Here is a 24,336-nt window from a genome sequence, read left to right as displayed (position 1 = left end):
ATTAATCATGTAAACATTACCTACTATGTGCCAGACACTTCTAATACTAGGATACAAAGAAAGGCAAAAGAAGTCCCATACTCTTAAAGAGCAAACAGTCTAATTAGGGGAGACTATGTGCAAACAAGTTATATACTGGATAAATTGGAAAAAGATGCAAAAAGAAGACAGCATTAAGGGAGATAGGGAAAGACTTGTAAAAAGAAGGATTTTATCAGGGACTTGAAGGAAACAGTGGAAATAAAGGTGGGAGAATCCTAGGCATGGGGACAGCCAGTGAAAATGTCTAGAATAGCAAAATGCAGTGTTTTGTTTGGGCAAAGAGAACGGTGTCTAACTCGTGGAATATGTACAATGGGATCATATGAGAAGCTGATCATTTGTTCACAATCACAGTTGGAGTAAGTGGGAATAACTCCAATTTGCCAGTCCTGCATTTCCTTCTGTATCAGTAAGTCACTAACTGCCAGCATTGGTTGTCTCTGCTAACAGTAATCAGGCATTACTGTTATGAAATGGAGCTGGTTGACCTTGGCCATAAATGCCAGGTATACAAGGATGTCTGTTTATACAAACGGTATCAAAGTGCATTCTTCAATATTTGTTTTACTGCTGGGGGATGGGCTTGGAGGAATACTAGAAAAATAAGCTCCTGAAAGCAAACTGTGATCAAAACACTGAGAAGCCAGAGGTAAGTCAAGGGCAGCCATGACAAAGCTGCCACCCCACCGTTATGCATGTAGAGACAATGAAAATGGGTCCTTGGGTCTACTCTTTCTTCCCAGCCTTTGTTCAGTATTAGATACAAATATATCTGTTCATCTCATCACTGTGAGCTAAAGTCATTTTCTTGGGGTCACACAGCCAGGATATGTCAGACAACTTAAATCCAAGTTTTCCTGGCTTCAAGAGTGACCATTTGTGACTCTACATCACCTTTTCAGGGAAGTACAGCCATTAAGCACCTATTTTATGTAAAGGGTGAAGGAATACAAAAAGGGGGGGGGGTAAATATTTTCTACTGGAGTTTCCAGTCCAAGAGATGGACAAGAAGTATGTGAATAATTGTGCTACTAATACTAAAAAAGGAAAAATGCAAAAGAACCATGCAAAATGCTATGAAAAATTTGAGGCAGTGGGGAGTTGGAGAATCAACTGAGCAAATTAAATGCCAAATGTGTGTAAAGCATTTTGGCCAGTGTAAATAAAAAGAAAGTCCCTGTGTTTTGCTGTTGCGTTACAACACATGCCTCAGTATAGTGTATGGAAAACAGCAACAACTGAAGGTATTATGGAAGACTTTATGGAAGAATTGAACTTATGTGAGCTGAGTTTTGGAGAAAGACAAGGATAATGAGTAGCAGATATTAGGAAGAATGAATTCTAGCCAGTGGGGGGGCGAAAATAGGATTGCTTATTCAAATGCAATGACAGTGTTAAGTTTAGGGAACAGCTATGGTTCATATTGGCCAGCATGTAAAATTTGTGAATGGGAATGATGAAATAACAGAAAAGTAGGTAGGAATCAGATTGTATAGGGGCTTAAATTTCATGTTCATTAGTTTGCCTTATCCTAGAGGCAATAAAGAACTACTCAAAATTTCCTAAGATCTCATGGAGGAGGAAGCCTCTGAGGAGGCTTAGTAGAAAGAAAAGATTTGAACAGATTGAAGTGGAGGATGGGGAAGGGTACAGTGGAAGTCCATTCCAGGTATCGAGAGCTGTGTGAGCAAAGGCTTAGAGATTAGAAAAGGCAGTATAAGAACAAGAATAAAAAGGTAGGCTAGTATGGATGGAATATTTTGGTCTTTTTTTTTAACCCTTTGTATTGCTTTCAAGGCAGAAGAGTGATAAGGGCTAGGCAATGGGGGTTAAGTGATTTGCCCAGGGTCCCACAGGAAGTGTCTGAGGCCAGATTTGAACCCAGGACCTCCCATCTGTAGGCCTGGCTCTCAATCTTCTGAGCCACCCAGCTGCCCCTGGATGGAATGTTGAATATGTAAAGGGATCAAAGAATTGAAGATCTAGAGGTGTAAGGGAACTTAAGTCATCTTGTCCATCCCTCATTTTTACAGATGAGGAAACAGAAATAGATTATGAAATTGAAGTTTTTATTATAGAAGACTTTAGATGCCAGTTAGTTTATACTTTATAGGCAATGGAGAAACACTAAGAAAAAACTGTCTAAGCACAAGGGACTGGGCAAGATGACCTTCTAAGGTCCCTTTTAGCCCTAAATCTGTGATTTTGTGATTAGAGTGATAATTAGAGCACTGACTCGGGGAGATTATTCAGTAGTGTGAAGTTTGCATCAGAGAAGAAACAGGCAGAAAGGCTACTATTTTAGTAGAACTCTCCTAAAATACTGGAAAGAAGAGATGAAGGTTTGAAATTGGTTGATTGCAATGGGATAAAAGAAAAAATGTGAGAATGGTGGTGAGAGCAGAAACAAAAGAATTTGTCGAGTTGTGGGATGGAAGAATTGAAGATAATTCGATAATTCCAAGTTTTTGAGCTTTCAATGCTGAAAGATTGATGGTGACATTAGCAGAAAGAAAAATTAAGGACATGAGTAGATTTAAGGAGGAAGACAAAGAGCACTACTATTTCTGGAGTTAGAGGATCTAGATTCAAATCCTTATTTTGATGCTTACTACTTTGGATACATCACTTAACCACCCTAGGCATCTCAGTTTACTCATAGCCAAAATGAGAGGGTTGAAGATAACTTCATGGCTTCTTTCAGTTCTGGATCTTAGATTTCTCAAATTTTTGCTTGCATATCTAGGTGAAAATAGTTCATTTAATGCCTTTGCATTTCAAAGTTTCTATTCAGATCATTTCATCAAGAATGCTAGGAAGACCTCTTTAATTCAAGATCTTCTTTCCCCCTCTGTTTATATTTATCTTTATGAGTAAGTTATTTTTGATTAATAGGTTTCATCTACGGCCTTCTGGAATATCATACTATTTTATAGTGGTGGTTCCTAAATTGTGTGTGATACTGACTGTGACTCCCAGTATTTGAATTCTTTTTTTTTTAGGTAGTCATTGGCAGTATTTTTTCCTTTGGCATGGAAACTCTGGGTTTTTGCTATCATGTTCTTTGGAGATTTCATTTGGGGGTTTCAGAAGGTCACCAGCAAATTTTATTTGTACATCACCCTCTGGTTCTAAGAGATGTGGGTAGTTTTATTTCTTGAAACATGATATCTTGGTCCCTTTTTTGGTTATGACTTTTTGATAGTCCAATGATTCTTAGATTTCTCTCCTAAATCTGTTTTTCAGGTCAGTTTTTCCTTTGCTATCTTTCATTCTTTTTTTTCTCAGTTTAAAAATTTCTTTTAACATATCTTATTGTATAAACTTTTTTTTGGTCATGACTTATTTGGGGGAGTTTTTTCTTGTGAAAGGTTTTATACCTCTTGTGCAAGCTGTTAATTCTCTTTCCAGAATCTTCCATTTTTCATCCTCTCATTTCTTTCCTCATTTTTTCCTCTAGTATTCTCATTTTTTTAGCTTTTAAAAATTTTTGTTTCACTTATTCCAGAAATTCTAGTTGAACTAATGTCCAAGCTATGTTTGGACACAGGCTTTAATTAAAGGCATTTACTCTTTGCAGCTTTGATTAAAGAAGTTTTAGAGTAATTCTCTTCTTCTTGGTTTGTATCTTGAACTCTTTTTGGTAAGACTAATTTTTTTGCTTCCTCATTCTTTCAGCTTACTCCCTAACCTCAGACTTTATATTAGAGACAGTCTCTGCACACTTCTTGGGGGAATATCTGTGCTGAGCTTTTGTCATCTTAGGTCTTTTTGCTTTTAGTGGATATTGAGCTTGTGTTATTCTAGAATCTTGGGGATAACTCAGGCTGGCAACCTGAAAACTTATCATGCTCCCAATGTGGCATGTTCTTCTAGGACAGTCTGATCACTACCCTCCTGATCAGAGCACTGCAAGTTCCAGGTCTGAATCTGGGTCCACCCAACAATCCTTCTGGGTTAATCTGTTTGGAACTTCTAGTAGCCTGCTACTGGACCCAGCTATTCTTGACCAGCTGGAAAGTTCTTCTAGTTTAGAGGGACAGAACTACAGATTGCTCTGGTTATTTTATTGCAAATTTAAAACTGGTTAGAGGTTAGAATTGAGACCCTACTTTAACTCCTAAGGTCAGAAACATACAGCTTGCTTCTGAATTTATTCCATGATCAGTGCATAGTCTAGGGCTCCTGACCACTCCTCATGGTGATACCAACCTCAGTTGCAGTTCCACTTCTTAGTCTGCTCTGAATCTATGACCTAGAAATAGTGACCGAACTGCCAGTTGGCACTTATTCTCATATCTTCTACAAGTTCAGGGACTACCTATATGGGTATTATAATTAAAAATTAATCTTGGTGATTTATATTAAATTTATACATATTTATTTATAAAAGAGAAAGAAAACTATTACCAGATCTTTCTAACTACCATAGTCTCCAGGCTATTGCTGCTTCTTTAGGTCCTGCATTCCCACCTGGCCCTGGCAAATGGTCAGACCAGATAAATTAAGGCCAGAGAGAGTGAATTTTCATTGAAGAAATGACATGAGTAAAAAAAAAAAAGACCACAAGTTCCCACTCACCCAGACTCATATGGCCAATGATGTTACACCTACTTGACTTTCTCATTGGGCAGTCTAGGTCATGTCTTCTGATGTCCAGGCATGTATCCAAACCATGCCACTCACCATGTCGGGGGTTTCTGCCCACACATTCAGGGAGTCAGGGCATTCAGTTGGCCATGCTGTCTTTCCCCCTCATATGATTTGGCATTTTTTCTTACTGCACATATGCCAGGTAATGGGATATATTTTTATATTAATTTCACATAATCCCTACTCTAAAATTCTTTGGGAGCCAACATGTTAAGTCTCCCCACTTTTGATGTTAGTCTCCCCAAATGAGCAAAACTGAACAAAAATAAGTTCTTTAACATATAATAAATAAGACAAATACCCACATTAGTCATGTCTGAAAATGTTTGTCTCTTTCTGAATTTTACATTTATCACATCTATAAAGAGAGGAATAACATGTTTCATTTTCATTCTTTGAATTCATTCATGGCTTATCATTATACTAATCAGAATTATAAAGTCTTTCAAAGTATTTTGTTTAATATATGTTATTGTGTAAATTGTTTTCCTAAATCTACACACACATAAAGATCTTTTCAGATTCTCTAAAATTGTCCATTTCATCATTTCTTATGACACAATGATATTTCATTATATGCATATACCAAAATTTGTTTAGACATTCTACAATAGATGGATACCCACTTAAGTTTCCAATTCTTGGCTGCCATGGAAAGAGCCTCTATAAATATTTTCTTAAATATAGATCCTTCAGCTCTTTGATTTAGTTGGCTTTCTGCTCACTTAAAAATATCCTCTTTCTTTTGGCATTACTCATTTTTATTTCCCTCTTTTTTAGTACCTTCCATCTCTGTTCTCTAAATGTTCCTTCTCTCTCTGAGCCCTCCCATTAAGATAGAAAAATAAACCTTAATAAATAGTAGTGGTAGTAGTAGTAGTAGTAGTAGTAGTAGTAGTAGTAGTAGTAGTAGTAGTAGTAGTAGTAGTCTCTCGGTAACCGAGGATGATGATTGTCTTTGTGCATTTTCATCTATGGTGTATAGATGAGTGTGCACAAAGACACTTGTGCGTGAAGGAGATTTAAGTGGAAAAGTCAATGCACAGAGACAGTCCCACTCTCTCGGCGTTGGAAGCCTGGGTCCATTGGCACGAAAAATCGTTACACCTGGAGACTTCCTCAGCTGCATGGGATGGCCCTGTTGTCCTTCGTGCTCCAACACGCCCTAAGCACTCCATAGTGCTTTGCTGCGTCACCATCTCAGCCATTGAACCTTCTTATTGGTTTCTTCTGTTTGTTCAACCGAAGCAGTCTTCACATGCTGGGTGAGCAAAGCCCTGGTTCACCAGGGGTCTACGACCCGATCTACACAGTAACCCTGTCCCAAAATATTTCTTTCTCCATTTTAAGTTTTTTTTTTATCAATCCTTTGGAGATGTAGCCAGTTATTGTTTTGATATGAATTGTCTTTCAAAGTTGTTTTTCTTTAGTGTTTTTGCCCTTTTTGCCCTTTTTTTTTAAACCCTTACCTTCCGTCTTGGAGTCAATACTGTGTTTTGTCTCCAAGGCAGAAGAGTGGTAAGGCCTAGGCAATGAGGGTCAAGTGACTTGCCCTGGGAACTTGCCCAGCCACACAGCTGGGAAGTGTCTGAGGTCAGATTTGAACCTAGGACCCCCCATCTCTAGGCCTGGCTCTCAATCCACTGAGCCACCCAGCTGCCCCTGTTTTTGCCCTTATATAGATTATTGTTCTCACTTTGTTCTGCATCAATTTATATTTCTCTGGATTCCCTGAAATTGCCTCTTTCATAATTTCTCAGTGCAATAATATTCCATTATATTCATATAGCAATATTTTAGTCATTCTCTAATGGGTACCCCTTCAGGTTCTAATTTTTCTTTAATTCATTCATACCCCTTTTTCCATGTTTGTATTCTCTTCTCATATGCTCCAATTATTTGAAATGTCATGTTCCACTCCCTTCTTTTCTACCTTGTATCTCTTTTACCATTCCTTATCTACTTCACAAAACCCTCAGAATAAAATTTATCATAATTTGATTCTCAGATTTGATTTATTTTTCTTTATTATTGCTTTATCTACTTTTCTTACCTTCTGTCTTCACAATTATTATGTCTTAACCTTTTGAAGACATTAATATTTCAAAGGGATGGGATATTATGGTTCATCTACTCCTTTAGAATGTTAGCACTTTATCATTATGTAGCTTCCTGATTGTTTAAATAAATTAAACATTTAGTTTTCCCTTGACTCTTGAATTTCAAAGTTCTTATTCACCTCCGGTCTTTTAATCATAAATGCTTGAAAATCCCCTATTCCATTAAAAGGTCCTCTCCCCCCAACCCCATGATTATATTCAGCTCTGTAGAGTAAATTATTCTTGGTTTTAATCTCATATTTTTGTATTTTAGAGTAGAGTAGTATACTTTAGTTGAAAACTATGATGACCCTGACAGTGATCTTTAGCAGTTGAACTCCTTTTTGTCTGCTTGCCATATTTCTTTCTTTGATTTGGAAACTGGATTTTGATTATAAAATTCTTGGGACTTTTCCTTTTGGAGTTTCTTTCAGAATTATACCTTAGCTTTACCTTCTTATTCTAATAGATTAGGATAGTTTTTACTTTTGATTTCTTAAAATAGAGTTCCAGCCTTTTTTTTTTCCAATAGTAATTTTCTGGGAGCCCCATGCTTCTTAAATGATGACTTCTTGTTTTTTATACCAGACATGTAAAAAATATCAGATATCTCATATTTCTTCTCTTTTTCAGTCCTCTAATTTTGTTCTATGTCTTATAGTTTTATAGTCATTGATTTCTGTAAGTTCTATTCTGATTTTTAGAGATTTCATTACTTGGTTATAAGACTCACTATCTGTTCTAAGCTATTTATTCTCCTTTCATTTCCCCCCCCTAGAACTGCTCCTCTTTCTTCTGTTCTTCTCCCTCCCTCTTCTTTCTCATCCCATTCCTCTCCTAAAATTCTTTTCTTTCCTTTTAGTTTTTGTTTGCAGTCATTATGAGTTAGAGTTTTGGTATCTCTGGATGTACAATCATTTATTGTCATCGGTGTCTTCTGTTTGATCATTTCTTCAGTCTTAGTTCTTGAATTGGGGCTTTATGCCAGGCCCAGACTCTGCTTCCTGCTTTACTTTTGGATGTGGAGATTAGTTCTGCTTGCTCTTGAGTCACCTGGGTTTTGTGAATCTTGAAATTTCTCAGACTTGTGAATGCTAAAAATTTCCACATTGGGGAATTCTCCATTGGAACAATTCCCTACTGAGAACATTCCCCATTTTGACAGTGAGAACTCTACTTGGATCAGAAATGGGAGGACCTCTGCTCCACCCATACTTGGGACTGCTTTGGGGGAGAGAACTCCTTGCTAAACAATGAAAGTACTTTAACCCATACTTATAATGAGGCAAAAAGTTCTTTAAGCCATGCCTATTTTTAGAATTAATACAATGGGGTGCTAAGTACCTATTAAAGGTCAGGCAACTTGTAAACTTGCCAGGAGCAGAGTTGAAAACTTATTCAGAAGTTTTTCTGGTTCAAACTTACTAAAGGGATTAGTTGACCCAGCAGTGTTTTTTTCGGATTCAAACTTACTAAAGGGATTAGTCAACCCAGCAGTGAATTCAGAATGGGCTGTCCCTTGGAAAACGTCTACTGTGATTGGTAGATGGAAGAACTTAGGGGAGGTGACATAGGAGAAAACCCCCTATATAAGAAAAAGCAGAATCTCTTGAAAGACAATCCTTTTGGAACGATCCTTTTGGAAAATCTCTTGAGGAGAGGCTCTTGAAAAGGAAATCTCTTGGAAGACAATCTCTAAGGAGGTCTCGCTGGAGCTCCTCTGAGGGGACTCTGTCCCTCTGGAGGCTCTTGAGAGAGGCCCTTTGAAACAGTCTCTGGCTGGAAGTCTCTCTGAGGAGACTCTGTCCCTAGAATCCTTGCTTAGACAGACCTTGTGGTGAGTGATAAAAGACTGACTGACTGCTCTCTCTTAAGACTCAGGTCTAGGCCATGTTGGCTTAAGGCCCTTCAAACTTATTCCTTTCTTACTCTCTCTCTTTCTTTGATTCCTCATTGTATAATTAATTAAATTCTCTATAAAACCCAGTTGACTTGGGAATATTTCCCTGGCGACCACCTTATATTTGATTTAAAACCAAGACACTGTAGTGAAACATATTTTCTGCGGTCACAATTTACTCACACACTCTTATATCTATCACAATTTATATCTTCTACTTTTTTAATCACCACATTTTATGATCATAACTATTTTAACTATTACAGTTTATGGAAAGGACCTCTTTAAGTCTTCCACCATTTTAAATGCCACAAATTTACTCTCCCACTCTTTTAAATGTCACAGTTTATGCACTAATTTCCACTTTCTGGGGTTAGGGCCCCACCAGGTCAGAATGCTGGATTTTCAGGGCCCTCAATGGTATTTCAAGACAGAGTGCTAGGGACCTTGGTGCCCCTGAGAAAGTCCCGGTCTAAGTATTGCTGAAACTTCAATGATTGCTGCTCCTTTTTACTTCCAAGGTCCATAGTGGGTTTCTGACCACTCTGGGGTTTTCTTGACATAGCCTTCTAATATTTCTGACAAGACTTTGGTCACTCTGAGAGGCTTTCATCTTTGTGTTGGTGCTGATTTTTTTGTTGGTCTCCTTTCCTATAGGCTTTTGGCTGCAATTCTGGGTTGGAAAATGTCACACATCTAATGAAAAGGTTTTCATTGTATTTCTTCATTATTATTCAGTCTGATGGGATTTTTAGGGATTTTTGATGGACTAAGTATCTGGCTATCTGGGAGGTAGTCTGCCTCATTTTTGGCAGCCATCTCAGCTGGGAATTCATAGGAGCTTATGTTCTAATGGAGGAGACAACATGTATATAAATAAGTCCTTAGGGAACATATGCAGGAGAGATGGAAGATAGAGTTAGAGGGGAAGGCATTAAAAATGAGGGAAGGAGAAATTAGTAAAGGCTTCCTGGAAGAGGTATTTAAGTTGGGCTTTTAGAGGATGGATAAGAATTTAGCAAGTGAAAAAATGAAGGAAAGACATGTCAGGCACAGTAAACTATGGGTAATGCTTCCAAGGGGGAGAGTCCAGGTGATCTGGTAGTAAAGAGTAATCTACCTTGCTGCAAAGAAGGCCTGGAATGCAGGGTAGCACCAGATTGTGACTGACAAGGTTTAGGTTTTATTTCAGAAACAATAGGGTGCCAGCTGAGATATTTCTCAGGTCTGTCTCCTTGGAAAAATGCACAAAGATACGGTGTCTTAAGGCCAACAAGAAAGCCACCTATTTAGTTCTTGCAACAAAGATTTGGTGGGTGGGAGATGAACAAAGGGAACATAGGTTTGAGCTTCAGAACATTTCAATTTATTAAGCAATGCATGCCAATTGACTAACAAATTGGACCCCAAATACAGAAGGAGATGAACTTTTATACATTAAAAACAATCAAATGAGACCAATTAAAAGGAGGCAACCAGGTCATATTAGGTAATATGATTTCTAATTGCATGAAAAATTAGACCTTTAAAAAAAAAAAACTTACCTTTCATCTTAGAATCAATACTGTGTATTGGTTCTATGGAAGAGTAGTAAGAGCTAGTTGCCCAGGGTCACCCAGCTAGAACGTGTCTGAGGGAAGATTTGAACCCAGGACCTCTAGTCTCTAGGCTTGGCTCTCGATCCACTGAGCCACCTCACTGCCCCCAGAGACTTTCAAAAGTGGAAGGGGGAGAGTGAAGAGGTACAATTTTCTTAAGTCAGAAAAAGTGGTGTCCCACTCCCAAGTGTTTTTGAATAATTAAAAGAAACATGGAAATAATAACTGATCAGTATGGGACCAGTTTTTAGATAAGACATGTATTGCTTGAGATGTATAATTGCGAGAAAACAACTTGCATCAATCTTTGGCTCTAACTGTGTTTCTGATCAGCACAATCTAGGTCCTTAGTAAAGAGTCTTGAATCAGCAAGTAGAGGTGGTCCAGCTTCCCAACCATGCAGGGCTAAGTTCAAATAATGTAATTAAGTTTTCTGACATATTGAATAAAAATTCCTCACAAGACCAAAGTTAGACTAGACATATAACTAAATAGAAAAGGAACTAAGCTAGTTCCAGAATTGAATAAGAGTAAGTGCGCTTCACTCAATTCCCCAAATTACAACTTGCTATTTAATCCTCTCAATTTATTCAGTACACTTCTGATACCAATTATTCATCAAAATCTCCCTTGACTCTCTAGATGAAAGATGATCTCTTTTCTAGTAGCACTTTGTCTAGATTTCTTCCTTGCATTTATTCTCTCGTTTGTATCACATTTTATATATTTGTATATTAAATATATATACACAAATATATTTGTATATATTTGTGTATATATATCATATATATACATTGTATACATGTATTTATAACCTAGTTGTGGTTCTCTGAGCTGGCTCACTCACCTAATCTGCATTCATGCCAAATCTAGGGTCCCCAGAGTGGGCTATCCCATCTTGCTATAATATATTCCAATCAGGGCCCTTGGAAAATAGTAACTTGGAGGGGATATGTTCCTATTACTAGTATTATCCTAGTTTACTGTAGCTCTTAAATTTCTAGTTACAAAAAAAGTCACTCTCCCATGATCCCATTTTTTGTTGATTTTTTTTGTTTTTATGTAACCAAAATTTCCCCATCTCCCTTCCCCCTCAAAAAAAGTCATCCATTACAAATATTTTTAAAAGAAAAAACCAGAAATATCAATCAAAACACTGAAAAAAATCCAAGTGAAATGTCCCATACACTCCCTACCCATTTCTCTTCTACAAAGGAATAGGAAGAAAAAACAAAATGCATTATATTTGCTTAACAATAAAACAATAATAATAAATATTTTAGGGGTCTGAAACAGAAATAACTTTTACTCTATGCAAGGCAAAATTGTAAATATTAAATAAAAAGCAAAATCAGGAATAAACAAAACATAGTTCACCTATGGTCACACCCCCACCTGTATGTGGAGTGTCCTTACTAGATAGCTGGGAAGCACATGAATTCAGGGAAACCCACATACCTCTGGCGACTCACTAATTTGGGGTGCAAGGCTTAATGTCCTTGGTCCCTTTAGGAACAATCTGATTCCCCATGCAACACCTCTGCTCTGCTAGCTATTCCTCTTGCTCTAATGAAGCATTGGAAAGCTTTTTGCTCATAGGAATCCTTAACAGGGTAGCTGAGAAAGTGTTACACTCTTGTAGTGATAAGAAATTCCCATGTCAGAAAACTGTTAAGCACCTCATAATTGCAAATAGCAAGGGATTCTACTTTTGTCCATCTTAAAGGCAGCTCACTGCAAACCAGACAGTAAATCTCTTTCTCCTGTTCTCCCTCACACTAGAGGGCTCTATGTATTCATGAGAGCTTTTTTCATCTGATAGATGGCTCTAGAGAGCAGTAGACCTGGATAACTGCTCTCTTCCAATGAGCTTCCAGAAGCTGCCGCAGCCAGCCAGCAAAGCAAAGTTTCTCAGGCAGCAATTTCCCAACCAAACTGCTGAAGTCAGTGGGTTCATTTGGAATCCTTCTCTATCTTCTGTCCCCAGCCCTTTGGGACTACTGTCCTTTGATTCTGCCCCTGTTGCTTCTGCTTGTTTGTTAAAAGCTTCTAATGATTCAATTCAGAGCCTCCTGGTGCTCAGGTCTAAACCCAATAATCCTTATATAATCTTTGATTTATGACAGTCTTTATTAACTTATAATAAATATAATATACAAATGAGCTGGTAGACCACAATGCTCTGCAGGCATGTAGTCTTCAGACAGATTCTCATTCATCCAAGGGTTATCTCTCAGGTCCTCTGCATCTTCTCAATGTTTTATCTCACAAACTATGTTCCTTCACAAGTTCTTTTTATTACTTTCCCTTACATATTATTTTTCTCGAGCAATCAAATGCTTCTGTACAAAAGGGGAAGTAGCTTATATGTACAGAAAGAACTGGTACATCTTTACCCTTTTTATATCAAAGGTTCTGAACTTGGGGTCTGTGGATAAATGAACTTAAATGAGAAACTTTTATATTTTTCTCTTTAATAATCTTTAATGGAAATCTGGCATTTCCTTTGGTTATTTCAATATTAATCTAAGGAGTCCAAAGATCCTTATCTGCCAAAGGAGTCTACAACATCGTCCTCCAAAGCTACAAGCCCCTGTTTTAGATTGTTTCCTGAAGAAAGAGACTTAGTTACAGTTTATAATATAGTATTTCTAGCAGCCAAGTGGTATGAAATCAGCTAGGTGGCACAGTAGCTAGATAGCCCAGGACCTGAAGTAAGGAAGTCTCATCTTCCCGAGTTCAAATCCAGCCCCAGACACTTGCTAGCTATGTGATCCTGGGCAAATCACTTAATCCTGTTTGCCTCAGTTTCCTCATCCATAAAATACATTGGAAAAGGAAAGGGCAAACCATATTTTCTTTGCCAAGAAAATCCCAAAAGGGGTCATGAAAAGTTGGACATAACTGAAAAATAACAAAAATAACAATACTAACAGCAAGCACAAGGCCTTGGTTACAGGGGTGTACGGAATGTTAATTGAATTCAATTGAATAGAATCACAAACTTTAGAAAAGTTATCAACCAAGTTAGTCCTTCCAGACCACAGGAATGAGATTTATGCCCAGTCTGAGAAGCAAACAAAATATAAATATGTTTGGCCATTGAACTCTGCATTTTTCCTTTTTTTTCTCCTGCTTTTAAAATTGAATTTTATTTTCAGTTCCGAATTTTCTTCCTCCTCTTACTCCCTCACTGAGAAAACAAGAGAAATGAAAGCCCTTTATATATGTATATGTGTATATATATATATATAATTGTGCAAAATAAATTTTCATATTAACAAAATGAAAAAGAGTAGAAAATATGCTTCAATTTGTAATGTTTGTATCCATCATCTTTTTATTTAGAATATGTTTTATTGTGAATCTTTTGGAACTATGTTTGGTTATTGTATTGATCAACATTTTTAAGTCTTTCATAGTTCAATATCCTTACAATATTATTGTTATCTTTTTTTTTTTTAACCCTTACCTTCTGTCTTGGAGTCAATACTGTGTATTGGCTCCAAGGCAGAAGAGTGGTAAGGGCTAGGCAATGGGGGTCAAGTGACTTGCCCAAAGTCACACAGCTGGGAAGTGTCTGAGGCCAGATTTGAACCTAGGACCTCCCGTCTGTAGGCTTGGCTCTCAATCCACTGAGCTACCCAGCTGCCCCTATTATTGTTATCTTATAAATTGTTCTCCTGGTTCTGCTCACTTTACTCTGCATCAGTTCATACTAGTTTTATTAGGTTTTCCTGAAACCCTCCCCTTCATTTCTTAAAGCCCAATAGTATTCCATTGCATCCACATAACATAGTTTGTTTAGCCATTCTCCAATTGATGGATATCTCATTTTCTAATTCTTTGCCACCACAAAAAGAGCTACTATAAATATTTTTTATGTATGGGTTCTTTTTCTTTTTTATTTCTTTGGGGGTATACTTAGTAGCAGTATCAAGGGTATGTACAGTTTAATAGCTATTTGAATATAGTTCTAAATTTTCCAGAATGATTGGATCTGTTCATAGCTCTACCAACAAAGCATTTGTATACCTATTTCCCACAGCTTCTCTAGCTTTTGTCTAATAGGAATGAAGTGGTATTTCAGAGTTGTTTTAATTTGTACTTCTTTTTTAGTGATTTTGAGCATTTTTGACTTCCTATATTTTGACCAATTATCATTTGGGGAATGCCTTTTACTTTCATAAATTTTATTAGAGAAACTTAATGCAAATTTCGCCCCCCACCCCATTTTCATGTTTTTCTTCTAATTCTACTACATTGGTTTTTGTTTGAGTAAAAAGTATTAAATTTGATAATTTATATCCATTTTACTGCCTATATATCTTTGTATCTCTTGTTTGGTCATGAATTCTTCCTCTATTCATAGATATAATGAGTAATTTCTTCCAGGCTTCACCAATTTGCTTATGATGTCACCTTTTACATCTAAATCAAGTACTCATTTTGAGCTTATTTTTGTATATGGTATGAGATATTGGTCTATACCTAGTTTCTCCCAGGCTTTCCAATTTTCCTAACAGTTTTTATTAAATTGTAGGTTATTATCCACAATAGTTGGGACCTTTGGGTTTATCAAATGTGCGTTTACAGTGTTCATTTTCTGTATTCTGTATTTTATTGCACTCTGCTTCAGTTTCATTGGCATTGTTGCTTAGTCATTTTAGTCATGCCAACTCTTCATGGCCTCATTTGGGATATTCTTGGCAAAGATACTGGAGTGGTTTGCCATTTCCTTCTCAGTTCATCTTACAGATGAAGAAACTGAGAGGCAAACAGTATTAAGTGACTTGCCCAGGGTCCCACAGCTAGTAAGTGTCTGAGGGTGTATTTGAACTCACATTTTCCTGACTCCAGAGTTGACAGTCTATCCTTGTACTACCTAGCTGCCTGTTATAGCTGGGTAAAATAGCTTCTAATAATTACTTGAACTTCTTCTTTATTGTTAATTTATCCTTTTTAATTTTTATGCTGGTTATCCAGTAATTTTACATCTATTTCATTTTTGTTCCCTGCTCCCCCAAAACTCTAGCTTCTGGTTTTATTAATTAATTAATTTTTTAAAAATTCAATTTCTTTACTTTCTCTTGATTTTCAGGGATTTCTTTTTTGGTGTTTAATTGGAGAGTTTTGATTTGTTGGTTTTCTTGGATTTTTTTTTCTTCTTTTAGTTACATACCTAATTCATGGATCTACTTTTTCTTTTTCTTTTTTTTTGATGAAAAATTTTAGAAAGAATGTTTCCCTTAAGCATTGCATCCACTCTATCCCACAAATTGTGGCATATTACAACAATGAGATAATGTCATTATCTTTAATGAAATGGTTGTTTCTCTAATTTGTTCTTTGACATTCCCATTCTTTAGGATTATGTTATTTAGTTTCCAATTAAATTTTTATCATTGCTTCAAAGGCCCTTTATTTAATGTAATTTTTATTGCATTATATTGGTAAATTTTGTCTAATTTTTCCATTTTTATGCATTCATTTGTATGGTTTTTATGCTGAAAAATACATCTGTGCCTATTTTCCAGAGATCTAGTATAGCTAGCTTTTCTAACATATATTTCAAGTCCTGATTTTTTTTGGGGGGTAAATTTATCTCTTAATCTACTCTTTCCCTCCCTACTTTCCTTTTATTTCAATGTTGGGTAAGGTGTATTTCTGTTCCCAACTGTGTGGGGATTTGTGTTTTCTTCTCTCCTTTAACTAGTTCAAATGAGTATGAAGTTCAAGTCTGTTCCCCTTCACTTTCTTCTCTTAGCATACCCCATTCACAGTGAGAGAATTTTCTCCATTCTTCCTCTCCTTTCTCTGTGCATTCCTCTTTCCCAACCTTTTCTTCTTTCAAGATCATCCAAACATACTAGAATCACACCCATGCCTTCTTTTTATGGCTCCTGGTGATGATAAAGTTCTGAGAGGCTACATGTATCATCTTTCCATAAAAGAATGAATACATTTTAATGTTGTTTAGTCTCTTGTGATTCTCATTCTTATTGTTTTATGCTTCTCTTGACTTCTGTGTTTGCCTGTCAGCTCTAGTCTTTTCATTAGAAATGCTTAAGTCTTCTTTAATTAAAGATACATATTTCCCCCTGTACTCAGTTTTGGTAGGCATATTATTCTTGGGATAAACTCATATCCTTTGCCTTTGGAAATGTCATATTTGAAGTCCTCTGCTCCTTTATAGTGGTAACTACTTTATCATGTGGGATCCTGATTATAGCTGCTTAGTACTTGAATTATTTCTTTCTAGCTGCTTGAAAGTATTTTTACTTTGATCCAGAAGGGCTGACTTTTGGCAATAGTGTTCCTGGGAGTTTCCATTTGTGGATGTCTTTCCACTGGATGGCCAGTGGATTCAATTTTCTTTTTTTTTCCTTTTTTACCTGAGAAGTCATCATTTATTAATTATGAGATGATGAGATGAATGGAATGTTAAGGTTGAACCATGAAGACTGACTGGGCAATGTGCAAGCCATTGATTTTCTTAAAATGCAAAGTATCCAACTATTTAAATGAAATTGTTTATCTTTTTTCTTTCTTTTTAAAAAAATTTTATTTTAGAAAATTTTCCCATGTTTACATGATTCATTTTCCTTCCCTCCCCTCTTCCCTTCCCTCTCCCAGAGCTGCCAAGCAATTGCCCTGGATTATACAATTGTTATCACTTGATACCTATTTCCATATTATTCATTTTTGCTCTAAAGTGATTTTTAAAGCCTAACCCCAAATCACATACCCATATATCAATGAGATAAGTGATGTCATATGTTTTTCTTTTGCATTTCTACTCCCATAATTCTTTCCCTCAGTGTGATTAACATTCTTTTACATAAGTCCTTCAGGAGTGTCCTGTCTTGTTGCATTGCTACTACTAGCAAAGTCAGTTACATTGGATTATTCCATAATGTTTATGTTCTGTGTACAGTATTCTCCTGGTTCTGCTCATTTCACTCTTCATCAATATACTGAGGATCTCCCAGTTCATATAGAAATCCTCCAGATCATCAATCCTTACAGCACAATAGTATTCCATCACCATCATATACCACAATAGAGGGACAACTCTTCATTTTCCAGATTTTTGCTACCACAAAAAGTGTAGCTATGGATGTTTTTGTACAAGTATTTTTCCTTATTATCCCTTCAAGGTACAAACCTAGTAGTGATATTGCAGGATCAAAGGGTATGCATTCTTTTAAAACCCTTTATGCATAATTCCAAATTGCCTTCCAGAATGGTTGGATCAATTCACAACTCTACCAGCAATGCATTAGTGTCCTAATTTTGCCACATTCCCTCCAAAATTTATTATTTTCCTTTACTGTCATATTGGCCAATCAGCTAGGTGTGAGGTGGTACCTCAGAGTTGTTTTTTATTTGCATTTCTCTAATTATGAGAGATTTTAGAACACTTTTTCATGTGCTTATTGATAGTTTTTATTTCTTTATCTGAAAACTGCCTATTCATGTTGTGTAGAGGGAGTTTCATTCCTTCCCCCTTGTAGATTGCTGACCTAGTTCATCCCATTTTTTGCATGCCAGCACTGCATCCATGAATGTAAATAAAAGGGTGTGGGTGGACCTCACATGTCTCTACTTCCCTGAACATGGCAGGTGAGGCAGACAAAGAATCCTGCAGGATGAGCTACACATTGAGTAGCTACTTTGAGTAGGAAAGATACTTTAAATCTATGTTTATCTGCTTTCTCTATTTCAAATGATTATTAATAAACATTATGGAAAATAAGAACTTGGAGATATTCATTTCAACCTAACAATGTCCTTTGAGTATTTGTCTATTGGGGAATAGCCTGATTTTTTTGTACAATAGAGTTAGATCCTTATAAATTTGAGAAAGTAGACCTTTGTCAGAGGCTTTTGTTATGAAAGTTTTTTCCTACTTTGTTGCTTCCTTTCTAATTTTGGTTGCATTGGTTTTATTTGTACAGAAACTTTTTAATTTAATAAAATTAAAATTATTCATTTTATATTTTGTAGTGTTCTCTATCTCCTTCTTGGTTTTAAATTCCTTCCTTTCCCATAGATCTGACAGGTAAACTATTCTATGTTCACCTAATTTACTTATAGTTTCCTTCTTTAGATTTAAGCCTTTCACTCATTCTGAATTTATCTTGGTGTAGGGTGTGAGATGTTGATCTAAACCTAATTTCTCCCATACTGTTTTCCAGTTTTCCCAGCAGGCTTTGTCAAATAGTGGTTTCTCATCCCCAAAGCTGGGACCTTTGGGTTTATCAAACACTAGCTTCCTGAGATCTTTATCCCAAGTCTATTCTATTGATTCACCCTTCTATCTCCAAGACAAGACCATATTGTTTTGATGATCACTACTTTGTAATATAGTTTGAGATCTGGTAATCCTAGTCTTCCATCCTTCACATTTTTTTATTAGTTACTTTGATATTCTTGATTTTTTGTTCTTATCGATGAATTTTGTAATAAATTGAATATGTAAATTAATTTAGGTAGGATTGTCATTTTTATTATATTAGCTCATCCTACTTTGAAGATGGGGTTAGCTCTCCACTGACAATTCTTAGATTTAATCACCAGAAGTTATACACCCCACTTATCCTTAAGTGGGGGAGGTCTCTGACCCACATGTGCAGTAGTGGATGATGGATCAGAACCCACTGACTGCCCCTTGGGCAGTCCTAAACAAAGCTTTAGCTGTAATTGGTACATGTAAAATAAAAGGAAGTGATGAAAAGGAATGGTCTTTAAAAATGACAAGAACTTCCTGTGATGACGTCTTTCACTTTCAACTTAATCCTGGGGGAGCTCTGGCTGAGGACTGCTTCTCTTAGGACTACCATGTGGATGAGTGAGAAAGGCTCACTCCTTTCCCTGGTTTGTTCTGAAAGGTACTAGCTTCTGCTAAAACAGCTCCAGCTGAGGACCTTGGACTGCCTCTATTTTCCCTTAGAACTGCCATGTGGGTAAGTGAAAAAGGCTGATTCTCTTCTCTGGCCTTCCGGGAGGTACTAGCCTCTGGAGGGGCCCCACATCTGTAAGGAGGCCTCTTGACTAAAACCTTTTTTAATTGAACCTTAGGCCCCCCATCTGGGGCTTCTGGAGCCCTGCCAGAGTAAAAGTAGGGCTTGAGCAATAGTCTAACTCATTAAGCTAGATTTCTTACTCTGCCCTTTTTCTTATTTCTCTACTTTCACTTTCCCTCTATTCTGTTTTATTTTAAATTTTATTTTTTTAGAACCCTTATCTTCCATCTTTGATATTGATTCTAAAGCAGAAGAGTGGTAAGGGCTAGGCAATAGGGGTCAAGTGACTTGCTCAGGGTCATACAGCTAGGAAGTGTTTGAAGCCAGATTTGAAACTAGGACCTCCCATCTCTAGGCCTGGTTCTCAATCTACTGAGCTACCCAGCTGCCCTCTCCCTCTATTTTATAAATAAATTGCTAAAAATCATTTAGAATTAATTTCTGGTGACCATACTCTAATAAATTCAGTCCAACCCTTTTATTTTTACCTCTTACATTCTGGCCCTTCACACTACCCAAGAGCAATTGATGTTATTCCAATTGTTTAGATCTATTTGTATTTGTATGAAGAGTGTTTTGTAGTAATGTTCATCTGATTCCTGAATTTGTCTTGGCAAGGTATTTTATATTTTCTAGAGTGGTTTTAAATATAATTTCTCTTTCTAACTCTTGCTGCTGGGTTTGGTTGGAAACATATAGAAATGTTGATGATTTATGTGGGTTTATTTTGTACCTTGTAACTTTGCTAAAGTTGTTGATTATTTCTGCTACCTTTTTAATTCATTTTCTTGGATTCTTTAGGTATGCCATCATGTCATCTGCAAAGGGTGATAGTTTAGTCTCCTCATTGCCTTTGATCCCTTCAATTTCTTTTTCTTCTCTAATTGCTACTGCTAGCATTTCTAGTACACTATTAAATAGTAGTGATCAAGAATTCCTTGATTAATTTCTTTTTCTCTTATGGGACAATTTAAGTATTCTATGTCCTCTTCTGTTAATTTAGGCAATTTATGTTTTTGTAAATATTCATACATTTCACTCAGATTGCCAAATTTATTACCATATAATTATCTTAATTTACTCTTCATAAGAGATGAGATCACTCTTTTCATTCTTGATACTGTGCATTTGGTTCTCTTCTTTTTCTTAATTAGATTAACTTTTATTTTATTTTTTAAAAAAATACCAGCTCATTGTCTAATTTATTAGCTTGTTAGTTCTTTTACTTTCAGTTTTATTAATTTCTCTTTGATTTTTAGGATTTCAAACTTGGTCTTTATCTAAGAGTTTTTAATTTGTTCTTTTTCTAGTTTTTTTTTTACTTGCATACCCAATGCATTAATCTCCTCTTTCTCTTGTTAATATGGGCACTCAGGGATAGAAATTTTCCCCTGAGTACAGTTTTTGCTATATCCCATAAATTTTGATATGTTGTTTCCTTACTGTGATTCTCTTCAATGAAATCAGTAATTGTTTCTATGATTTGTTCTTTAACCCACCAGTTTTGGAGAATAAGATTATTTAATTTCCAATTAAGTTTTGATTTGCCTCTCCATGTACCTTTAACTAATTATAATTTTTATTGCATTATGATCTGAAAAAGTTGCATTTATTATTTTTGCTTTTCTGTATTTGTTTGCCATGTTTTTATGCCCTAGTACATGGTCAATATTTGTAAATTTACCATGTGCTACTGAAAAGAAGGTCTATTCCTTTTTTATCCCTATTTGTTTTCTCCATATATCTATTAACTCTAATTTTTCTAAGAGTTAATTCACATCTCTTATTTCTTTCTTATTTATTTTCTTGGTTCAATTTATCTAGATCTGATAAGGGAAGGTTAAGGTTTCCCACTATTATAGTTTTACTCTCTATTTCTTCCTGAAGCTCCAATAGTTTCTCCTTTAAAAATCTAGATGCTATACCATTTGGTGCAAATATATTCAGTACTGATATTTTTTCATTGTCTATAGTGTCTTTGATCAGGATGTAATTACCTTCCTTATCTCTTTTAATCACATATATTTTTACTTTGACTTTGCCAGATATTACAATGACTCCTGCTTTCTTTTTCTCATTTGATGCCCAATAAATTCAGCTCCAGCCTCTTCCCTTTACTATGTATGTGTCTACCTTCCTCATGAGTGTTTACTGTAGACAACATATGGTAGGATTTTGGTTTTTAATCCACTTTGCTATTAGCTTCCATTTTATGGGTGAGTTCATCCCATTTACATTCAGAGTTATGATCACCACCTATGTATTCCCTATCATTTTGATTTCCTATTTTAATCCTTCCCTTTCTTCTTTCATTATTTTCTTCCATACCCATATTTTGCTTTTAATCAGTCCCTCCTTCCCTTGCCCTTATTTTGCTTTCCTTCCTACCCCCTATTCCTATTCTCTTTCTATTTCCCTTTAAGGTCTATTAATTTGCCCCCCTTTCCCCTCCACTTTAATAACCCCCCCTCACCTCCCCTTCCTTATTCCCTTTCAACTTCTCTGTAGGGTAAGAAATAATTCTATACTCCAACAGATCTGGCTGTTCTTCCTTCCTAGAACTGATTCCACTGAGAGTAAGGTTTAAGTATTAACTGTCACCACTGTCTTCCTCCCCTTCTTATAATAGTATTCTTCCTTCTCCACCCCTCCACCCCACCATGAGTCTCTTTCTGTGGTATAACTTACTCTATTTTAACTCATTTTTCAAGTTTCTCTTAGTACCATTCTCTATTTTTGTCCTCCCCCAATTTTTTAAAATAACATCTTAAACAGTTTAATGCCACAATCTCTTCCTATGAATATTTCTTCTTTCTACTATGATGAAAACAATTTTAAGAGTTTCAGATATTATTTTTCCATATAGGAATAGAATCAATTCGACCTTATTGAAGTCCTTAAAATTTGTTTTCCCTCTGTCTTGTTTATCTTTTTATGTTTCTCTTGAATTTTGCATTTGGACATCAAATTTTCCATTTAGTTCTGGTCTTTTCTTTAGGAATGCTTGGGTTCTTTATCACCATCTGCTCAGGGTGCTACCTCCTTTTCTTCCTCCTCCTCCTTCTAGGTCTTCTGTCTCTGTTGCCATTTCCACTACCCTGAGTCACAATCTATGCATCTCTGGCCCCTTGGTTCCCGCAGTAGCCAGGGATCTTATATTTGGAGGTATTACAACATGGCAGATATTGACAATAAAGAAACTGAACTTGACCAACAAGATATGGAGAATGTTGAAGAAATGAAAGAAGAAGTAACTGGTGAAGATGCAAATAGCAAAGCCTGATAATGGACTCTTCAGATGATGCAGAATTCTCAAATTCTTGCAGTTCTTCAGGAAAGAGTAGATGGTTTAGTGGGAACATCTCCTGGATACATTGAAAGCTTGCCAAAAGTAGTTAAGTGATGAGTGAATGCCTCAAAAACCTTCATGTGAAATGTGCACATATAGAAGCCAAGTTCTATGTGGAAGCTTCTCTTGAAAGAAAGTGCATTGTCTTTACCAGCCACTTTCTCATAAGTGAAATCATCAATGTAATTTCTGAATCTACAGAGGAAGAATGTGAGTGGAAACTAGACGATGATGAAGAAATTTCAGAAATGAAAAAGAAGGCTAAGCTTGAAGAGGAGGGAAAAAAAGATGAAGAAAAAGACCTTAAAGGAATTCCTGAATTTTAACTGACTGTTTTTAAAAATGTTGACTTGCTCTGTGTTATGGTTCAGGAACATGATGAACCTTTCTGAAGCATTTGAAAGATATTAAAATGAAGTTCTGAGATGCTAGACAGCCTATGAGTTTTATGTTAGAATTTCACTTTGAACCCAATGAATATTTCACAAATGAGTTATTAATGGAGATATATTGTATGCAGTCAGAACCAGATGATTCTGATCCCTTCTCCTTTGATGGATCAGAAATTATGAATTGCACAGAGTATCAGGTATGTTGGGAAAAAAGGGGAAAATGTCACTTAAGAAGAAACAGAAATATGAGGTACTTGGGACTGTTCTAACTGTGACAAAAACAGTTTCCAATGATACTTTCTTCAGTTCCTTTTCTCCTCCTCAAGTTCCTGAGAGTGGAGAGCTGGATGATGATACAGAGGCTATCCTTTGCTGCAGACTTTGAGATTGGTCACTTTTTACATAAGCATATCATCCCAAGATCAGTATTTTACTTCAAAGGGGAAGCTATTGAAGATGATGACAATGATTATGATGAAAAAGGTGAAGAAGCTGATGATGAGGAAGGGGAAGAAGCAGATGAGGAAAATGATCCAGAATATGATCCAAAGAAAGATCCAAACCCAGCCAAGTACAATTTGCAGTGAGCAGTGTGTACTGTGGCCTTGAGGATTACTGCACTGTCCCAGCCTAAACTAGTAGTTACTTATAGCCTTATGTTTTGTATTTTCTTGTTAGAATCAAATAAACAATTTTTGTTAAAAATGGAAAAAAGATAAATGAACATTTAAGAGCCAGTTCAAACTATAGGTTCATTCTACCTAGCATTTTAATAGCATAATTTCTGCTGGATATGTAGAATGCAGTGAATCCCCAAATGCATGTCCATTTCTACATGGTTTGGTTCTTGTAAAGTCTTTGCCATATAGCTATTAGACTGTAGCTGTGAAAATTGTCCACACTGTAATTTGAGACTTAATATTGGTTTAGAAAAAACAAATCCTTTTGAAGAACAAAAGTATTTTTTCAGCCCAGTAGTTGAATGAGTTTAAGTGTGCTTGCACTAGTTGTGCCTTCATTACTTTGTTAGAGAAATGCAGTGACTTGTACTAAGAGACAAAGCATTTTTAAAATTGATTTGAGAAAAGACTAGTATATAATTAAGAATGTCTAGAAAGACCACATCTAATGTTCATAATGTCTGCTTGTTTATAGATTTTTGTACTTTAATGTGACATAGTGATCTACAAAGAAACTTAGCCATCCTATTAAGGTTATTGTTTACCACTGGGGTGTGAATACAATCTAAGTATTTTCAGAAAAAAATGAATGAA

The 24,336-nt window shown here is 36.1% G+C and overlaps 1 pseudogene; it reads left to right on the top strand.

Annotated features, from left to right (window-relative positions):
• The first annotated feature begins 22,619 nt into the window (after positions 1-22,619).
• On the top strand, positions 22,620-23,649 carry LOC100012848 (nucleosome assembly protein 1-like 1; annotated as a pseudogene).
• The last annotated feature ends 687 nt before the right edge of the window (positions 23,650-24,336 follow it).

Source organism: Monodelphis domestica, chromosome 4, assembly GCF_027887165.1.
Source record: "Monodelphis domestica isolate mMonDom1 chromosome 4, mMonDom1.pri, whole genome shotgun sequence".
Classification (NCBI taxonomy): Eukaryota; Metazoa; Chordata; class Mammalia; order Didelphimorphia; family Didelphidae; genus Monodelphis; species Monodelphis domestica.
This window is presented reverse-complemented; position numbering and strand designations above follow the sequence as displayed.